At 43.6% G+C, this 22,241-nt stretch overlaps 1 protein-coding gene across 1 annotated transcript in view; it reads right to left on the bottom strand.

The window, feature by feature from the left end:
* Positions 1–4,287, bottom strand: part of SPARC (secreted protein acidic and cysteine rich) — a 30,939-nt gene extending 26,652 nt beyond the window's left edge. Inside the window, exon 1 of the mRNA XM_077326517.1 lies at positions 4,068–4,287. The gene's annotated coding sequence lies outside the window, so the exon portion shown is untranslated. The remainder of the gene's footprint in view (positions 1–4,067) is intronic.
* Positions 4,288–22,241: the final 17,954 nt, after the last annotated feature.

The raw sequence follows: 22,241 nt of genomic DNA, 5'->3' as shown, positions 1-22,241 counted from the left end.
TAAATGAGTGTATGATAATACAACAATTCAAGTGTGATACAAAAGTTCAGGTGGTATAGAAATAAAATCATAAAATAAGAATAAAACCTGGGCGTGAATCAATTCAACCCAATTAGTACTTCTGAACAAACATGTTTATCATGCTACATACATCCCTATGCACGGTAGATATTTCCTGATCTGCTTTCACTACAATTTAGGGAACGTCACGAGTGTTCGGGTATGTGAATAGGGTTGCCACCCTCCAGATGAGGCCTCCCAGAATTACAACTGATCTCCACATGATAGAGATCAGGGATCCCTTGGAGGAAATGGCTATTTTGGAAGCTGGACTCTATGACAGTATATCCTGCTGAGGTCCCTCCCCTCCCCAAATCCCACTGATCCCAGATTCCACCCCCAATATCTACAGGTATTTCCCAAACCAGAGTTGGCAGACCTAATATTTAGTGTTTACGTTGTTAGGTATGTAGAATGCAGCCTGTTTCCTCTATCTAGTTTATGGCCCCTATGCCCCTTCCCTTGCATTCCACTCCTCCCCTCCTCCTCCTCCTCCTCCTCACCTCAGTCATCTGCTCTAATCCCTGTCCCCTTCTTTCCTTGGAGACAAATCCCTTATCAGTGTGTTATGACTATGTCATGGTCTCCCCCTTTTTTGGATTCCCACGGGAAGGGAGGGGAATGTATGTGAAGACCTGTATCTTTGGCCCTAGTTTCGACAATGTTTTGATGAAAGTGCTTTCCTGCTCAATAAATGATTTTTTTTTTTTTGCTTTAAGTAAAGAGTTTGCTTTTCTAAGATCCTCACAAATGCCAGGTGGCAGTGAATAACCCTGGAATGAGATAGTTTCTCACTGCTGTTGGCTGCACTGATCCCTTCTCACATACTGATCCTTGCTAAAAGATTGCAAGAACTCTTCTTTTGGCTCCCTCTGGTACCCCTCCCTCAAAAATTTGAAGGTTCGCTTAAGCAACTCCTATGTCTGCACAGTGGAAATGTCCCATAACCAAATGGGCAGGGCTTGTAGCTGAATCCAGAGGGAACATCTCTTTTCCAAGTACTTAAAGGAAAATTAATCTATCAAGGATTCAAAAGAAACACCAGAAAGTTGTCATAATTTATCCCCTTGGGGAGCTCCTTTCTTTGGGAGCTGGGAGGGGAACAGCTCAGTTGAAGGACAGGAGAAGAATTCTTACATTCCTGCTTCAACAGGAAGGTTGGTACTGGTGGGGCCAGAAGGAACATGAGTCATTGCTGGGCCTCTGAGCTTTCAGTTTGCAGTGGGAAATGTGCCCTGCCATCACACCAGAGCAGGATAGTCAGAAGATTTATAGACTGTGAATAATTGGCCAGATTTCTGTAGAGAGTCACAATATACTTAACATGGTCTGCCCAACTGGCTATGGCTTCCCAGACTGCTTGTGGATCTAAGTAGATTCCTACCTTTGGGCACTGTTGATACTGGCGCTGAAGCAGGGGGTTATGTAACTGGATGGTTCCCTTTACCAGCCTCCTCCGCAAACCCCTCAGCATAGAAAATTAGCACGACAAAGGCAGGCTTGGTTTGACTGTAATTTTCCAGTTAATTTTGCTGTTGTTATTTAATGGATGCTCTGGCACTGTGTATGCAAGACCAGCTGTTCAGCAGTCATGCTGTCAACTCTCAACACTGTCCCAAGAGGAAAGTGGCCGGAAGTTTGGGTTGGATAGAAGCCCAGATGGCCACTACCTGTGAAACTCCTTAATACCCATGCATGTGCACACATGCGCGTACACATACATGCACACAGTAGTGCAAAAATATTAGAAACATCCTTAATTACAAAGTATAACTAAGCTTCCAGCTACACCATCAAGCAAGTTAAAGGAAGGTTTATGTCATCCTTTGTTTAAATAATAAAATCCATACATAACAGTATGCATGTAATTGCTGTTCTTTAGTACACAGTTTAAATACTGGTTGTCTAGTTATTGTTATTAGTATCTAACTGAAGCTAAGTTGGGGTTTCAGGCTTCCTGGAAGCAATGGTCTTTAATCCAAAATGGAAAGGGACAGACTATGATTAGTAAAAAAATTACTTTGTATATGCTCTGGAGCAATTTGCTTTATAGTTTTGCTGTTCATATTTGAGAATTTAGCCCAGATGTTGATCACAGGTTCTGAAGCTGATACCTATGATTCCTGAAGCAGAGAAAAACGCTTGCCTGAAGCTACTGAGGAAAAATGAGTCCAGGTTCAGATATATCATTTAAAGCGATTACAGCTTTTCTCTCACTGTTGGTGTGCATATGTGAGAAGCAGGAAGCAATTCTAAATGAAAATGTAGAAAAGCAGTTCTAAATGTGTTGTTTCTGATATATGAAAAAGAGGGGCCATTCTAAATGCATTTGACCTGGGTTTCTGGATGAACTAGTGGTTTCTTTACAATTGCATTTCATCCTCCAGCCCCTGCACATTACTATGCACGCATGATTTAGTCTTGACACTTTATTGACTTAAAACAAAACAAAAACAAGTCCAGCTTTGCTATACCAAATGTAGATAATATACTCAGGAATAATACAATATATAGTTGCAAGAATTAGAAAAAGTTGAAGGACTGTCTGCTATGTTCCTTTTATGTCTATTCCTGCGCACATTACATAGAAGGACAATTCAGATCCATCCAAATCAGCAGTATTTCAGAATAAGCCTTTGAACTTTTCCACCTTTAAATTTAGGGGAGGGAGGCGGGTGGAAGAGCTGTAACTGAACACATCCTTTCCTCTCCACAGCCGAGGCCAGAAAGGCCCTTCATCTCCTGAACCAGAAGACACTGAAAGGGTTTCCATGGAAGCCGACATTCCACTGTGCGAGAGTCATATAAGAAAGAAGTCCCGTCCCCCCCAGGAGGTGGAGCTTGGCAAAAGTTTGAAAAGTTGATATCTCTCTTTCCCCTTCCCTCCTCCCCATCTCCTGAGTTTGCCTATGTGGCAGACAATGGCTTTGTTTGAACTGTTTCATAGAACTGTGCAGGCATTTACTTTAATCCCCTCACTAAAAAAGAAAATAAAAACCCTACCCCCTCCTCTTCAACTTTATCACCCTTCCAGGCTAACAATCCGCTTCTTTTTAAAATGTTTTGTCCCTTGAGAATGGAATGCTCAGGGCAATGAAGTGCTTACTTAGTGGCTTCACCTCAGATAGAATCTGTCCATGGGAATTTTAAAGTTAACTGTCTTTTCCTTGGCAAGGTTTTAGAAATGAAATACTGCTCCAGAAGGGAAGGACAGCAACAACAAAAGCCATTCAGTTATTCTCCTCAGAGGGAGTGAAGAAGGCATGTGCTGATTTAAAGGCAGTAAATTTGGCCTTTTGAACAGAGATGTCTAATGTGAACACTCACTCCTAAGTTTTAATAAGTCCACAATGCCTTGGAAGGAATCTCTCCTTCTGTTATGTTTGCCTTCCAAACTCAGTCATGGCAAAGACGGTGAAATTAGGACATGCTAGTGTGTGTGTGTGTGGGGGGGGGAAGGGGGGTGGTATTAAAACTGAATTTTTTTTCTGAAAATGAAAATATGGTTTGGTTAAATTTGTTAAGAAAAATTATCTTGATCAGTTTAGAGTTGTGATCTGAAGTGCTCAGTGACAAGATGAGTGCCATGCACCAAATATAATTCATTTGAGAGGATTAAATATGAAAGCCTAATGACAGAGTAACAACATGTGTAAAAATGTCTGCAGCCTCCTCCAGAGAAATACATGCATACATATATTGTTGGGAGAAAAATATTGGCATAAGCAATGTTTTTCTGAATCCTTTGAAACAATAAATAAAAATGCATTTTGGAGGAAATTGTTTATGAAAAGCAAGGCACATTGAATAAAAATCTTTACAGCATGTAGGGATGAAAAATCAACAAAATGCAAAATATTCTCATACACCACAACTTTTCCTACTAATTTATAATTAAGATGCTAGTGTTAGATCATATGCAACAGGCTGTTAGAAATAAAGAGAAGAATATTGAGGACTAAGCACTAACAAAGTAGAGAATGGAAAAGAAGGATTTAATGCCATACCTCGGAGACAGACGGTAGAGCTGAGAAAACTTCAGCCTCTCTGAAGAATCTGAAGGAATCTGAATGTCATAGACGGAGGCAACAGAAAAGCATTCAGGGGATTTTCTGGGTTGGGTTTCTATCTGTCTGTCTTTCTTTCTCCTCCTCTATTTACCAAATCTGATCCTTTCTCTCCAGCTACAGTGGGCTGGCTTTCACATTCCCACCCCCCCCCCCAGTTCCTTTCTCCTAAAATATATTCTGTGGCTGCAGCCAAAAGCTAAGCGATAGACCAGAGTAATCAAGTGGTGTCAGAGCAAAAACCACAGTGCCATAGAGGATTGGGTACACAATGAAATCAATGGCCACATTTATTGTTGCCAGAATTCAGCTTTCCAGTGATATTATTTGGTACTTTTGTGTGCCTCACCCCCCATATTATCTGGCTGGGGAGGGACAATGAACCCTTCAGAAAAACCAAGGGCTTGAAAAGCAAAGGAAGTCTGTTACATGGTGATGCACAGTTGATCTGGGATAAGGTTCAGACTACTGCTGATCTGTCTATGTATAATCATTGCTTAAAGGTGCCATTGGAATCTGCATTACCCTATTCCCGACATAAATATCTCTCATCACTTGTGAGAGGGCACATGGATGCAAATAGACACTCTATGGGAATCTACCATTTAATTAACTATGGTATATACATTAATTCTATACCGACCACTTGAAAGTATTCATGTGTACAACCTCACTAGTCTTTACAGTAATGCTGCCAGGTAGATATTCCACCACCCTAACCCCCAACCCCAATATTAAAGATGACCTGCAGTGGTGGGGGTGGGAAGAGAAGCTGATAATACAATATTAGAGCTCAGTTATGGCTCACCTAGTGGGATCCTGGCTGAGAAAGAATTTGAACAGAAGATTTGCTTTTTTTCCCCCATCTCATAGCCAATATGTCATATTAGCCATCATAAAATTAGGCAGTGCAGCCCTACAGTGGGCATATATGTGGGGGAATCAGACCATCCATGAAAGCATGTTCAAGAGAGCAAGGTGGGGCTAGGGAATAAAATAGAGATCATGATAAAGTTTAGGTCAGGTCCTAGTAGTTCAAATGGGATTGGAAATGTGCCAGTGTATATTTTAAAAAGGGAAGTAGTTGCTGTTCACGTGATCACTGTGGAAAAAATCCACCTTAACTGTACTAGAAACAGACCTACAACTATGGCTGTAGCAGCAGCAACATATAACTCATGGAATTTAGCCAAAGAAGCTTGCAGAATTTTTTCCCTTGAGTTTGTCAACAACAAGGGGCTTTCCGCACCGGGATCCTTGTAGCAAATTGTTTGCTGAACGAAAAATCGCCATTTAAAATAGTGCAATTCGTCATTATGCATACCTGACTTTGTAGTGGAATCCAGTTGCATTTCTATCGTTTCCCACAAGCTTCCGGTCTCAGCAAAAATCGCTAGACAGGAAGCGCTATTGCCAAACTCGTCCCGCCCCTGGCCGTCAAGCAGCCAATGGGCAGCCGTTAGCATGCTCCCAAACAGCCCCTTTCCCTTTAAGAAAGGTTTTTTTTTTTAAAAAACACACCCATTGCAACGAATATGTGTTGATTCGTTGCAACGGAGAGACCCATCAGCTGGCAGGTGTGTTTGAGCTGTCGTTTCATCGTTGCCACGCTCCCCCCAAGTGAAAAAAAAAATCCTCCCCCCCTCACGGGCCCGATTTTCGGCCGAAAGCAGTGTAAAAAATAAAGGGAAAATACATCAGCAAACGAGCTTCTCTGTTGTTTGTGCTTAGTGACTAAACAGCTCTGGGGAGGGACTGAAGCCAGGGAAGCCTCTAAACAGGCTTGCTGGTGGGTTGAACTTCGCTCGCTCGGAGAAAAAAAAATGGCGATCGCTTCGCCGGAAGATCAGAGGAGAGAGCCAGGGGGAGGGACTTTGTAGAAACCACAACAATGGTAACGCACAGAACTTTCCCGCTAGTGTTGCAGATTGGTTGCAGGAGTGTAGCGCTTTCCGGAGGGTGAATCCACTTTTGGGGATTTCCCTGAAAGCGCTACAAGGAAGCGCTTTTTGCGGATCGGTTTCAGGTGTGTGGCAGATTGTCAACGACGTTGTGCATAATGGCAAATCAGTAGCGTTTTCAATTGGCAACCATTGTGCGATTTTGAAGGTGTGCGAAAAGCCCCCAAGTTTGTGAGTGAGGCTGAACCAGAGCAGAGTACCGCTTGCCTTTTTAGCCACTGAGTCACACTGTTGACTCATGTTCAATGAATGGTCTACTAAGACTCCATTATATTGGTACTCTGCTCATAGTATAAGCCACTTTGAGTCTCTGTTAGGTAAGAAAGCAGAATAAAAATGAATAAAATAAAATAAATCCTGTAATTAAGATGACTCCCAGCAACAGCTCCAGCATTATTTATTTGCAGGAGGGAGACCCACAAAGATTTGCAAGGAGCATCTCATTTGCCCTACCCCCACTATTTCCTCTTTCCTTTCCCTGAATCCTCACCTAATCTCTACCCCTTCCCTGCTTCTTTCTCTTCTTTCCACACATCTGCCCCCTCGTATTCAGCTGTATGTATTATTTATTTCATTTATACTCTGTCTTTCTCTCCACTGAGGACCCAAAGTGGCTTACATCACTCTCCTCTATTTTACCCTCACATTATCCTCCATTTTACCCTCAACAACTCTTGAGATAGGTTAGGCTGAGAATGTTTAAGTGGTCCAAGGTTACCTAACTGGCTTCCACAGCAGAGTGGAGTTTCAACCTTGGGTCTCCCAGATCTTAGTCTGAGATCTTAGTCTAGTCCAACTGTACCATGATTGGCCATTGGGTGGTTATGAGCTTCTTAGAGAATGATTGCTAAGGCCGAAATGGGATGATGCAAAACTTTATGTACAATCTTATCCAGTGTGGTAGATTAACTAGTAATGCATGTTCAAGGAGCTGGTGGGATGGGATTAGTAATTTAGTAGTCTAATAGTTGTCTTCCTACACTATCCATTTTGTGACCTCTACCTCCATCACAGTGGTGCATATACTCTATCCTCAAACACTTTATGACATTTAACAAATATGGAGCAGAAGGCATCATGGCCATTGAGAGACATTCTTGGCATGTCAAATTCCCATCTTTCAAGAATTTTGACAATCAAATCATTTTAACAGAAAACGTTCTTATGGCTTTGTGTTGCCAAACAGATATCATTAGCTTTCTAAAGACTCTGTTTTAAGCACTGAAGTAATAGACAAATGAAAGAGCCATAGTAAGGTGGTACTGTATGAAATTTCCAACACTAAAGTAACAATTGTCTTCTTCAAGTCAATGTTTTAACCTTATCCCTATCTTCAGGAAAATTAAACACAAATCAGATGTCATATAAGTTCTTACCATTTTATGTTGGAAGATCGGCATGCACTGTAACCACTCAGTGTCCAGAGTGATAGTGGTACCACTGAACTGTCACACAAGAGAATGTGCTTGCTAAAGAAGAAGAGGAGCTGTTTTTTTATATCTTACTCTTCACTACCTGAAGGAGTCCCAAAGTGGTTTACAAACAGCTTTCCCTTCCTCTCCCCATGATAGACACCCTGTGAGGTAGGTAGGGCTGAGAGAGGTCTAACAGAACTGCTCTGTGAGAATAGCCCAAAGAAAACTGTGACTAGCCAAAAGTCACCCAGCTGGCTGCATGTGGAGGAATGGTAAATCCAATCCAACTCTCCAGATTAGAGTCTGCCACTTTTAACCACTACACTACACCATGAACACATGAGGCTTCCTCATTTGGGATCAGACTCTTGATCTATCAAAGTCAGTATTTACGTTTCTGACTGGCAGCAGCTCTGCAGGGTCTCTGGCAGAGGTCTTTCACACCACCTTGTACCAGATCCTTTCCACTTGATATGCTAGGATTGAAACTGGAATCTTTTGCATGCCAATTAGATGTTCTACCACTAATCCACACACTCCAATGATATTATGTAGGTCAATTCCAGGGCTTACTACAATGCCTAGGTGCTGAAGGATTATCATAAATTGTCACAAAGATGAGCTTGGAAGAGAATGAGGTTTGAACTTTTGCTCAGCTGTAACACTTACTACACAGAACACACAGAAATCAGACAGACTATGTGCTCTGCAGCCAAAGATGGAGATGTTCTATACAGTCAGTAAAAACAAGACCAGGAGCCGATTGTGATTCTGACCATCAGCTTCTTGTTGCAAAATTTAGGCTTAAATTGAAGAAAAGAACTAGGCCACTCAGGTATGAACTAAATCAGGGATAGTCAACCTGTGGTCCTCCAGATGTTCATGGACTACAATTTCCATGAGCCTCTGCCAGCGTTTGCTTAAATTCCTTAAAATAGATTTAAGGAATTAGATCTGATAGACAGAGTGCCTGAAGAACTATGGACAGAGGTTTGCAACATTGTACAAGAGGTAGCAACTAAAACCATCTCCAAGAAAAAGCAATGCAAGAAATCAAAATGGCTGTCTGAGGAAGCTTTACAAATAGCTGAGGAGAGAAAGGAAGCGAAAGGCAAGAGAAAAAGAGAAAGATACACCCAATTGAATGCAGAACTCCAGAGAATAGCTAGAAGAGATAAGAATGCCTTCTTAAATGAACAGTGCAAACAAATAGAAGAAAACAATAGAATAAGGAGGACCAGAGAGCTCTTCATAAAAATTGGAGATATGAAGAGAACGTTTCACGCAAAGATGGGTCTGATAAAGGACCGAAATGGTAGGGACCTCATGGAAGCAGAAGAGATTTTTAAAAGGTGGCAAAATTATACAGAAGAACTATACAGGAGTGAGCTTAACATCCCTGATAACCACAATGGGGTAGTCACTGACCTGGAGCCAGACATCCTGGAATGTGAAGTCAAATGATCCTTAGGAAGTCGGAGCAACAATAAAGCTAGTGGAGGTCACAACATTCCAGTTGAACTATTCAAAATCTTAAAAAACGATGCAGTAAAAGTGATACACTCAATATCTCAGGAAATCTGAAAAACTCAACAGTGGCCATAGGATTGGAAAAGGTCAGTGCACATTCCAATCCCAAAGATGGCAATGCAAAGAATGTTCAAACTACCACACCATTGTTATGCTCAAAATCCTACAAGCTAGGCTCCAGCAATAGGTGGACCGAGAACTTCCAGAAGTACAGGCAGGATTTTGAAGAGGCAGAGGAACTAGAGATCAAATTGCCAACATAGGCTGGATCATGGAGAAAGCTAGGGAGTTCCAGAAAAACATTTACTTCTGCTTCACTGACTATGCTAAAGCCTTTGAGAAACCTTTATGCAGGTCAAGAAGCAACAGTGAGAACCGGACATGGAATCACTGAGAAAGGAGTTCGGCAAGGCTGTATACTGTTACCTTGCCTATTTAACTTGTATGCGGAGCACATCATGAGAAAGGCGGGGTTAGATGAGTCACAAATTGGGATCAAGACTGCAGGGAGAAATATCAACAACCTCAGATATGCAGATGATACCACTCTAATGGCAGAAAGCAAAGAGGAACTAAAGAGCCTCGTGATGCGGGTGAAGGAGGAGAGTGCAAAAGCTGGCTTGAAACTCAACATCAAGAAAACAAAACTCCACTTGCTTGTTTGAGAAAGAGCATGAAAGGCTGCTGATTGTACTACACTGCACTTTACAGATCACATGTGTAAAAAGTAAGCTAAAAGGTTCTAACTGTTCCAGAACAGCTGGCATCAGTGAAAAATAGCTCTGTGTGTGCAGCAGGTACCCAAACCAAGCTGAACCAGTGGGTGTCAACCATCCCTAGAACAAACTCAAATTAGTTTGTGCTGTCTGAATCAAGCCAAAGGCCTTGCCAATCGCTAACTTACATGTTGATAGTGGCACACCAGCCCCTTTTGTTTGGCTGTCATGGCTAAATCTCTGTGCAAGTACTGGCAGCACTTTTGGAGCCAGCAGTATGGGAGAAGGCAACGGGCATGATTTGGGCCTGTCATCATCTTCCAGATCTGCTAAGTCCAATGTGATCCCCTGAGATTCTGGCAGTGCCACTGGATTCTGTTTTGCTTTGAATATATCTGGCCGAGTACAGCCCTCATCTTCTGTGCCACCACCATCCCAATTTTGTTTGCAAACATACCAGCATCTTTACAATTAGGTGTTGATTTTTCTTTTGAGTAAAAAAATGTTGCCTGCCTCTAGTGCCTGAAGAACCCTGCCTGTCCCCAGCCTACCTCATTTCCCTATCCCAGAGAAGCAGAAAAAGAGGTTTCATGTGATTAAGAATGAGCATGGGATCCTATCCCCCAAGCTCCAGTGCCAACTTAGTGCTTTGATACCCAACTAAAAGGGTATGAAATAATTTTTAGAGACAAGAAGATGTAGTTTGGCATAGTGTTTCTTGTTCCCATGCAGTATATATGTTGTCCACTGCCATGAGTCCACCTTGGCCGAAAGGGCGGGTAATAAATGTAAATAAATAAATAATAAAACAAATATTCCTGTGTGTGAACTGCTTCACACTTTTGAAAGCCAGGTTCTCCATGACTCATGTGAGAAGTAGAAATCTGGGTACAGTACTGTAAGGCTTGAAGCATGGAGAATGCTTCAGTTTGGGAAATGATTGCCTGTTTTGGGTCTAACCTCCAATTGTTGTATTTCTTGAGGATTGCTGTCAGATGACCCCCCCCCCCAATGATATGGGTTCCATAGCTACCCTCCAATGGCCATCTTACAAGCAGTCAGCAGAACTTTTTCTGGTGGTGAAATGTATGAGAAAAAGGCTTTACCTGACAAATGTTGGCATCTAAGGCTACTATTAAATGCAACAGAGCAGGGCCGGTAAAAAGGTGGCAGTCTGATGGGTGTTTTGCATTAGTATTCCTAGCCCTATATTCAATTGCTTTGCCAGGGCAGGGCTGAATGTCCTCTGCAATAGATTAGTTATGCCTTGGGAGTCAGGGCGTTGAAACAGTACAGCTGTTGGAACTTGCTAAGACAAAAACATCTGGAAAAGTTTAAAGAGAGGAACCACCTCTCTTGATAGTTGCAACGTGGCAGCTGCTTAATGTTTCGTATTCTGGCCTGAAGGAAAACCTGCCCATAAGAGCATCAAATGACAGAGCCAGCAAGATAATTATAACTAATTTCTTCACATACGTGGCAGCTGAAAGAGAAATCAGGGACAAAAGAAAAGGCATGACTTGTCCTGCAGTCATGCTGGAAGGTGGAGGACTGGCTCACATTTAAGTTCTATCATTTGCAAGTTCTGACATAACGTGCACAAGAAAGGAGGCCACTATATCTATTTTATAGCGTGCAGCCCCCAGACAGACCATTTTGTTTGCACAATGCCTGCCAGGCATGAATCTGGCTCTCATTTCATCAGGGAAAGCGCCCTGGCTGAAGCCTTGGATCATAACAGGTTGGAAGAAAATGGCACAGTTCAGCCATATCAGTGGATTCTTATGAATGATTTGAATGCTTCCTGAGAGACCTATAGCCCCGCAATGTGATACGATATACTTCATATATAATGTAACTTTTTATAAAGAACAGAAGAGGGGTTATCTACATGGGAATGTTTTTCAGAAGTTTCGCTGCTGCTGCTGCTGCTGCTGCTGCTGCTGCTGCTGCTGCTGCTGCTGCTGTGCCATTTGATTCAACACAATGGCAACAGGGAAACTCCACATGGCAGTTTTCTCAGCATTTTATATTGTTAAATAAACCCTGCTTATCTGGCATATGTTCGCTACCTAGATGTCTTTGCAGCTCAATTGGATCCATCTTGCCAATGTGTACCAATTTTTTGAAATTCTGAACCCCTTGTTTTAGAAATTAAGTATGGAAATTCTACAAATGGTTGCAAGCTGAATGCTTTGAGGGGTGACCAAGCTGTGGTACCTGAGATGTTCATGTCCAATTGGGAATTGTAGTCCACAAGCATCTGGAGAGCCCGTTTGACCACCTCATCTGTTCATATTTCCTTCTTTCTGTGTCTCCAATGGATATCTTAGAACTGGACACCCTTCAGGGGGTTTGAGAGACAGGGACTGACATGCTGATGTAACAGTATATTTAACAGTAAAACATGCAGGGGGAATGGCAGTGTGGAAGCCCTATTGCCACACATTGAACTGGCAGCCACAGCAAACTTCTGAAAAATATCCCCATGTAGATGACCCCCTTCTTCTATACTGTATAAGTAGCTGCATTATAAATGAAGCTAGATCAAGATGGTTAGCTATGTTAGTCTGTCTGTAGGAGAAAAGAGCAAGAGTCCAGTAGCCCCTTAAAAAGCTTTCATGAGTCACTGCTCACAAAAGCCAGCCTGGTGTAGTGGTGAGGAGCAGCAGCCTCTCATCTGGGGAGCCAGTTTGATACCCCGCGTGCAACCAACGTGGTGACCTTGGGCTAGTCACAGTCCTGTCAGAGCTCTTTTCACAGAGTAGTTCTGTTAGAGCTCTCTTAGCCTCGCCTACCTCATATCTGTTGTGGGGAGAGGAAGGGAAAGCAATTGTAAGCTACTTTGAGACTCTTTGGAGTAGTGAAAAGCAGGCTACAAAACTCATGTCTTTTTCTTCATACATTGGAAGCAATGACTCATGAAAGCTCATGCTCTGCCACAAATTTTATTAGTCTTTAAAGGGCTACTGGACTTTTGCTCTTTTCTACCATTTTATATGAATTGTATCTTATCACACTTGGGAGCTATAGGTCTTACAAGAAACCACCTTGAGTTCCATAAATTTAAAAATGATAAATATAAATGCAGCATGTTTGAGGGGACACTAACCTTATTAATAAAATCTAATGCTGTCCTTTCTGCTATACCTGTTCAAGGATTCACAGACATGATTTCCAAATGAAATACATTTGTAGGATGTGGGATGGGACTGAGTCTTAGTTTTATGAGATGGAAGCTCAAATCTTTACAAATGTTCAATATTAAAGGTAAAGGTATCCCCTGTGCAAGCACTGGGTCATGTATGAGCCTTAGGGTGACGCCCTCTAGCATTCAATATTAGCAACCTATAAAACAGTAGGACATGAATATCCTGAATTTCCATGCAACCACTTTGCTTGGTTATCAGTCTTTGCTTTCAAACATCTCTAAATTCCATGTGGCAGCACAATAACTGGCCACTTTATATGAAGAGGAAGGCATGTTAAATATAGCTACAAATGGAGCCTCATCTGAATATTTAGTTGTGTTATGTAGTGGTAAAGGTGAAATGGAGAAGAATTCAACAAGGTAGTTCAACAGAATCATAGAAAAGCTAGCAATACCCCACTGGATGCTGAACAGCCAAGTTATTATTTGCCTTTTAATTAACACCCAGTATTACTAGAAGCTATTTAAAACCTTTTATGCTCCCATCCCTGCCTCTTTTGTTTTGTAATTAGTTGGTGACTGCACCACTGAACTCTGAGTGCCTGCTCTCCCTGTGTGTAGTTGCTCCTTTTTCTTCTTCCTGTACATCTGCCAGCTTCACAGAACAAGGGACATGTGCATGGCTAAGCATGGGTGTGGTGTTACAGATGAGGTTGCAAGTCCAAGGAAGGCTAAGGAAGGAAGGCTCCATCGCACTCCAGCTGGAATGCTTCACTGTGGACCTCTGAGGGTCATCACCAATAGTAACCGCAGGAGCAAGAACCGGTTTAAATGTTTCCCAAATGGAGAAGTATTCAATCATTATATGGACCACAACCCATGACAGTGTTGATTGCACTGGATTCAAGTTTGGTGTTGGTTTGTGGCCTGATGGTTGAGTGTATGCATGATGGTCAATCAGTGCTCTTTATAGCATGTATGCAACAAATCATCAACCCTCAAAAAGCTGGCAACAAGTATTGGCAGAGTTTGAATATGCAGAGAGTTAAGCACCAGATTGCTTAAAGAATAAAATACTAGTTTTTACTGTGAAGAGAAACAACTATGTATAGAAAGAGGAGAGAAGAGAGACCTAACTAACTAACTGCTCTAACTGTTGTCTGCAGTCATTCTTCAGTTCAACTGCTGTTTTGGAGGCAAGCAAGGAGGAAATATGCTCAAAGGAGCAGGAATTCTCCTGCCATGCCACTCAGGTCATTGGAAGAGATAATTTGAAAATCATTAAGATGTTCCTATTCTAACTATCTCCTTCAACACGCCCTGCAGGATACTCAGTGTATTCTGCTCAATCATGCACATTGCATATCATACATATTCTAGCTCCCTTGCTCAAGATCTAGTGCTTGATGTAGCTAAAAAGGCAAATGGGATTTTGGTCTGTATCAAACGGAGTATCATGTCCAGATCATGGGAGGTGATGGTACCGCTTTACTCTGTTGTGGTTTGGCCTCACCTGGAGTACTATGTTCAGTTTTGGGCACCCCAGTTGAAGAGGGATGTAGACAAACTATAACGTGTCCAGAGGAGGGCAACAAAGATGGTGAGGGGTTTGGAGACCAAGACATATGAAGAAAGGTTGGGGGAGCTTGGTTTGTTTAGCCTAGAGAGGAGACAACTAAGAGGGGATCTGATAACGATTTTCAAGTATTTAAAAGGGTGCAATATAGAGGATGGAGTAGAATTGTTCTCTCTTGCCCCAGAAGGACAGACCAGAATGAACAGGGTGAAATTAATTCAAAAGAAATACCATCTAAACATCCGGAAGAAGTTCCTGACAGAGCGGTTTCTCAGTGGAACAGTCTTCCTCGGGAGGTGGTGAGTTCTCCATCTTTGGAAATTTTTAAACAGAGGCTAGATAGCCATCTGACGGAGAGGCTGATTCTGTAAAGGCAAAGGAATGGCAGGTTACAGTAGCTGAGCGATTAGGATGTGAGTGTCCTGCATAGTGCAGGGGGTTGGACTAGATGAACCAGGTGGCCCCTTCCAACTCTATTATTCTATGATTCTATGATTCAAGTGCTAGTGGATGTATTACCTGTCTCTCTACCCACTGGCCCAGGTAGAAGACCTCCATCTTGACTCAATTCAACTTCAGCTGGCTCCATCTGTCAGTCCATCATGGCCTCCAGACAAATGGCCTTTCTAGTCTTAGGTACTGATGGCAACCCATCCTGAAACGCCATATCAGCTGGGTGAGGAGGCATATCTAGATGTTAAATAGTATCAGAGAAAGTATGGTTCCCTGCAGGACTCAGAGCTGTGGGCCCAAAGTTGGGACATACTTCCCCCTACTGCCACCCTCTGTCCCCAACTCTGGAGAAAGGACTCTAGCCATCTCAAGGCTGTATATCTAATTCCTATAATGGCTAGGCAGTGGATCGAAAGTTCGTGACTGACCATGTCAAATGCTGCTGTCTAATAAGAACAGCAGTGCCAACCTGCCTAGATCCAGATTTCTCAGGAAATCATTTGTCAGGGCAACAAGAGCCATCTCCACCCGATGGCCAGGTCAGAAGCCAGACTATAAAGGGTCAAGTGCTAAAGTTTATTCCAAGTAGCCCTGGAGCTGTTCTGCCACCACCTGTTGGTCAGAAATTCTAAATATGAAACTGGGAGGTAATGGGCCAAGTCAGTGGGATCCAGCTCTTGTTTTTTGTTTTGTTGATAAAGGCTTCACCATTGCTTCTTTCCATGAATGTCCCTGTTGTTGTTCATTGCAAAGTCGAGTCTGACCCATCGCAACCCCATGGACAATATCCTCCAGGCCTTCCTGTCCTCTACCATTCCCCAGAGTCCATTAACCTCGCACCGACTACTTCAGTGACTCCATCCATTCTCTGTCATCCCCTTCTTCTTTTGCCCTCAATCGCTCCCAGCATTAGGCTCTTCTCCAGGGAGTCCTTCCTTCTCAAGAGGCGGCCAAAGTATTTGAGTTTCATCTTCAGGATCTGGCTTTCTAAGGAGCAGTCAGGGCTGATCTCCTCTAGAACTGACTGGTTTGTTTGCCTTGCAGTTCAAGGGACTCGCAAGAGTCTTCTCCAGCACCAGAGTTCAAAAGCCTCAATTCTTTGACGCTCGGCCTTCCTTATGGTCCAATTTTCACAGCCATATATTGCAACTGGGAAAACCATAGCCTTGACTAGAATCATAGAATCATAGAATCATAGAATCATCTTAACACCGCCCGTGGCGCCGCGGGCGCCACGGACTAAATAAAACCGTAAGGTGTTGTGAGGCGGGATGTGTCCGGGATGAGGAAGGGTCCGGATTGGACCCTTCCTCTGGACAGACAATTGGAGGGACCAATCGGCAGGCGCAAAGCGCCTGCCGATTGGTCCCTCCGATTCCCAGCCCCGAGCAACTGCGAGCCGCGCGCAGCGCGGCTCGCAGTTGCTTCTTTGCTGCCCTCAAGGGAGCCCCGGCAGCCGCGCAGAGCGCGGCTGCCGGGCCTCCCTGGCCGGCGGCTTGACGCGGCGAGAGGCGCGAAGCGCCTCTCACCGCGTCAAGCCGCCAGCCGGGGAACCCCTGGCAGCCGCGCAGAGCGCGGCTGCCAGGGGCTCCATGACCTCAGACCTCTGAGGAGCAACCGAAAGGGGGGGGGCAGAAAACATCCTACAAGCGCCGACGAGGAGCCACCGGAAAAAAAAAACAACCCCTGACAAGCGCGCAACATACCTCCGAGGAGCCACCGGAAAAAAAAAAAAACCTGGCAAGCGCGCGTGCGCACAGCGCGGCTGCCGGGCCCTCCCTGCCCTCATCACAGAGAGACACAGCTCCCAGGAGCCACCGACAAAAAAAAAAAAAAAACCGACAAGCGCGCGTGCGCACAGCGCGGCTGCCGGGCCCTCCCTGCCCTCATCACAGAGAGACACAGCTCCCAGGAGCCACCGACAAAAAAAAAAAAAAAAACGACAAGCGCGCGTGCGCACAGCGCGGCTGCCGGGCCCTCCCTGTCGTTATCGGCACAGAGAGAGACAGCTCCCAGGAGCCACCGACAAAAAAAAAAAAAAAAAAAACCCTACAAGCGCGCGTGCGCACAGCGCGGCTGCCGGCCGGCACAGAAAGACACAGGTCCCAGGAGCCACCGACAGAAAGAAAAAAAAAAACAACCCATGAAAAGCGCGCGTGCGCACACCGCGGCTGCCGGGCCCTCCCTGCCCTTATCGGCACAGAAAGACACACCCCTCCAAGGAGCCACCGAAAGAGAAAAACAACCCCGCCAAGCGCCGCCAAGCCACTAAGGAGCACCCGTCAGGAGCCGCTGGCAGCCTCCTCTAACAGGTAGCCTTCAGCCCCTCGCCTGCCCCCGTCTGCTAGCGCCCATTGTCTCCTTTATACAATGGGCTATTTTACTAGTAGAATCATAGAGTTGGAAGGGGCCATACAGGCCATCTAGTCCAACCCCCTGCTCAATGCAGGATTAGCCCTAAGCATCCTAAAGCATCCAAGAAAAGTGTGTATCCAACCTTTGCTTGAAGACTGCCAGTGAGGGGGAGCTCACCACCTCCTTAGGAAACTTATTCCACTGCTGAACTACTCTGACTATGAAAAACTTTTTCCTGATATCTAGCCTATATCGTTGTACTTGAAGTTTAAGCCCATTACTGCGTGTCCTCTCCTCTGCAGCCAGCAGAAACAGCATCCTGCCCTCCTCCAAGTGACAACCTTTCAAATACTTAAAGAGGGCTATCATGTCCCCTCTCAACCTCCTTTTCTCCAGGCTGAACATTCCCAAGTCCCTCAACCTATCTTCATAGGGCTTGGTCCCTTGGCCCCAGATCATCTTCGTCGCTGTCCTCTGTACCCTTTCAATTTTATCGACGTCCTTCTTCAAGTGAGGACTACAGAACTGCACACAGTACTCCAGGTGTGGTCTGACCAGTGCCGTATACAATGGGACTATGACATCTTGTGATTTTGATGTGATGCCTCTGTTGATACAGCCCAAAATGGCATTTGCCTTTTTTACCGCTGCATCACACTGCATGCTCATGTTTAGTTTACAATCCACAAGTACCCCAAGGTCTCATTCACACACATTGCTACCTAGAAGCGTATCCCCTATGCAGTAGGCATGCTTTTCATTTTTCTGACCCAGATGCAGAACTTTACACTTATCTTTATTAAATTGCATCTTGTCCTCATTTGCCCATTTTTCCATTGTGTTCAGATCTCGTTGAACTCTGTCTCTATCTTCCGGGGTATTTGCCAGTCCTCCCAATTTGGTGTCATCTGCAAACTTGATGAGTAGTCCCTCCACCCCCTCATCTAGATCATTAATAAATATGTTAAAAAGTACCGGGCCGAGCACCGAGCCCTGAGGTACCCCGCTACTCACCTCTCTCCAGTCTGATGAAACACCATTGACAACAACTCTTTGAGTGCGGTTCTCTAACCAATTCCCTATCCACCTATCTGAAAATCTGTTACTTGGTCAAAAAAGGAAACTAGGTTGGTCTGGCAGGACCTGTTGGAGACAAATCCATGCTGACTTCCTTGGATCACCAAATTGACCTCCAGATGTTTGCAGATCGCTCCCTTTAATATCTGCTCCATTATCCTCCCCACAACAGAGGTCAGACTCACTGGTCTGTAGTTTCCTGGGTCATCCTTCCTCCCTTTTTTGAAGATCGGAATAACGTTTGCTCTTTTCCAGTCCTCCGGGACATCTCCAGTCCTTAAAGAGGTTCCGAAGATGATGGACAAGGGCTGTGCAAGTTCTCTGGAAAGTTCTTTGAGTACTCTCGGGTGCATTTCATCCGGTCCAGGGGATTTGAACTCATCCAGTGCAGCTAAATGCCTCTCGACAACCTCTCTATCCATGTTAACCTGCCACCCAGACACTATCCTTTGGCTACGGCCATCTCTAGATGTGCCTAAACACTTTGACCTGTGGGAAAAAACAGATGTAAAATAGGCACTAAGCCTTTCTGCTTTCTCTGCATCTTTCATTAGAGTTTGTCCATCCGCACCCAACAGTGGGCCTATTGCCTCCTTTACTTTACGTTTGCTCCTCACATAACTGAAAAATCTTTTCTTGTTACAATGGGCTTCCCTGGCCAATCTTAGCTCACTCTCGTCTTTGGCCTTTCTGATGATTGATCTACAGTGCCTAGTAACCTGTAGGTACTCTTCTTTTGAGCTCTGTCCTTCCCTCCATTTCCTGAACATTTTCCTTTTCTTTCTTAGTTCCTCTTGAAGTTCTCTGTTCATCCAAATAGGCTTCTTAGAGCTCCTGCAGTGTTTTCGTCTTTCTGGGATAGTCATTGATTGAGCATGCAATAGCTCTTGTTTGAGTAGTGCCCACCCTTCACATGCTCCCTTCCCTTCCAGCATTCTCATCCATGGTATGACACTCATCATGTCTCTGAGTTTATTAAAGTTTGCCCTACGAAAATCCAACATCCGCGTCTGGCTACAAGCTTCCTTGCCTCCCGATCTCAAAAGGAATTCTATAAGGACATGGTCACTTCCCCCTAGAGGACTAGAAGACTAGATGCACTTTTGTTGGCAGGGTGACGTCTCTGCTTTTTAGGATGCTGTCTAGATTTGCCATAGCTTTCCTCTCCAGGAGCAAGTGTCTTTTATTTTCTTTGCTGCAGTCTCCATCCGCAGTGAGCTTGGAGCCCAGGAAAATAAAATCTGTCGTTTGTTCCCCATCTATTTGCCAGGAATTGAGAGGGCTGGATGCCATGATCTTAGTTTTCTTGATGTTGAGTTTCAAGCCACCTTTTCCACTCTTCTCCTTCACCCGCATCAAGAGGCTATTTAGTTCCTCTTTGCTTTCTGCCATTAGAGTGGTATTATCTGCATATCTGAGATTGTTTATATTTCTGCTTGCGATCTTAATCCCAATTTGTGACTCATCTAACCCCGCCTTTCTCATGATGTGCTCCGCATACAGGTTAAATAGGCAAGGAGACAGTATACAGCCTTGCCGAACTCCTTTCTCAATTTTGAACCAACCAGTGATTCCATGCCCAGTTCTCACTGTTGCTTCTTGACCTGCATATAGGTTTCTCAGGAGACAGATAAGATGCAGTGGTATTCCCATCTCTTTAAGAACTTGCCACAATTTGTTGTGCTCCACACAATCAAAGGCTTTAGCATAGTCAATGAAGCAGAAGTAGATGATTTTTTGGAATTCCCTAGCTTTCTCCATGATTTAGCGTATGTGGGCAATTTGATCACTAGCTCCTCTGCCTCTTCGAAATCCTGCCTGTACTTCTAGAAATTCTCGGTCCACATATTGCTGGAGCTTAGCTTGTAGGATTTTGAAGATAACTTTGCTAGCATGGGAAATGAGTGCAATGGTGCGGTAGTTTGAACATTCTTTGGCATTGCCCTTCTTTGGGATTGGAATGTGCACTGACCTTTTCCAATCCTGTGGCCACTGTTGAGTTTTTCAAATTTGCTGGCATATTGAGTGTAGCACTTCTACTGCATCGTCTTTTAAGAATTTGAATAGTTCAGCTGGAATGCTGTCACCTCCATAAGCTTTATTGTTGCTCAGACTTCCTAAGGTCCATTTGACTTCACATTCCAGGATGTCTGGCTCCAGGTCAGTGACTACCCCATTGTGGTTATCAGGGATGTTAAGCTTGCTCTTGTATAGTTCTTCTGTATAATTTTGCCACCTTTTAAAAATCTCTTCTGCTTCTGTTAGATCCCTACCATTTTGGTCCTTTTTCATACCCATCTTTACATGAAACGTTCTCTTCATATCTCCAATTTTCTTGAAGATATCTCTGGTCCTCCCTATTCTATTGTTTTCTTCTATTTGTTTGCACTGTTCATTTAAGAAGGCATTCTTATCTCTTTCAGTCTGATGGAGATAAAGATTCCTAAACCTTCCCCGGGGTCTTCCACCCTTAAGACTTGGAGTGGCTGCTGTCAAAACTGAATGATAAGTAGAGATTTCAAAATCATCTATCATCCAAGTTTCCTGCAAAAATATAACATCAAACTGAGATATATATTTTATAAAGGGTCCATCTAAGCATTTTGAGTGCCACCCAGCTACAGTCCAGCAAACCAAGGCTAGATGCAAGGTGTTCATTGGGAGTCATTCATTACTGATATTATCATTTTGTACATTAGTTCCATCAATTCCATTGCCAGAGTGAGACATAGTCAGAGGGAAGTTCTGGGTATCTGGATATCTTCATCCGTTTCTTGATTCAGCGGTTCATGTTCATCACTTGATATTCTATTTAAATCGCCATCAGAATCCAAGAAGATGCAGCCATTTTTGCATGCAGCAGCCTTGTCCTTCTCAGTGAAAACTTTTGTATTGACCTCTAAGATAATGTTAGTCAGTTTGGTCTCAGGCACTTTCTGCTGTATTCTAGGGGGCTCCTCAACAAGTCCTTGAGAGCATACTGGTGTCAGGGTGGAGGATGAGGAAGCAGGAGCAACAAGGGTTTCTAGCACACTGGTCATTTGCTGATTAGAGGTCAAAAGTAGAGGTGAATTTGGATCTGGCAATTCATTTCTTGAACTGAGTAACTTAAGTCTTAGGTGCTCTAATCTTGATGTAATCTCAGTTTGTTTCATAGGGGGAAGAGCTGAAAAAGAAAGGAGTAGATTTTCTTCTATACTGTTTATTGGCTCAAAAGTCCCTGGGTCCGTTCTTGATTGTTTGGGCAGGTCTGTCCATGAAATTGAGTCCTTCTGATGCTTAGCGTGCAAAACATTTTTTTGAGCAATAATCATTGAAAAGTTAGAGTTAAAGGTGTTGGAGTTTTGCAGTTTTGGAATTAAGGAAGATAAAATTAAATTGTTAAATACCCTGGTTGGAAAAACCCCTTTAGAGTAGAGGAATGGTCTCTGTTGCAGTAATATTGCTGAGATCTTTGGGCTTTCAAAGGTAAGCAAAACTCTTTGCACCTGATTCTGAATGTTAAGTGACTCTACTGTTTTTAGTTCATTCAAAGAAAAGTTCTTCCTAAGAAGAACTCTTAAATACTGGTTAATGCACCATTTCGAGTTCCATAATAAAGTCTGACCTCTGAACTTGTAGATGGTGAGGCATATTTTGCATGGCTGCCACTTTAGTTGAAACTGGCAATCCTCTGGTTGCCGTTTCCAAGCTGGTTCCTTTATATTCTTAGACTTGCAAGGTGAACCATTCTGTCTTCCAGGATTTAGTCCCATCTGGGTTTCAGTGGCCCTGGATGGTTTGGTTAATATCTGAGTAAGTTGATCAACCTTGGCCTCTATTAGTTTTATTCTATTGAAGATAAGTTCAATGGTTTTTGCTGTCAGACTAAAGGGGTCAT

The sequence above is a fragment of the Paroedura picta genome, chromosome 3 (genome assembly GCF_049243985.1).
Source record: "Paroedura picta isolate Pp20150507F chromosome 3, Ppicta_v3.0, whole genome shotgun sequence".
Lineage (NCBI taxonomy): Eukaryota > Metazoa > Chordata > Lepidosauria > Squamata > Gekkonidae > Paroedura > Paroedura picta.
Note: the sequence above shows the minus strand (reverse complement) of the source record. Positions and strands in the feature narration are given on the sequence as shown.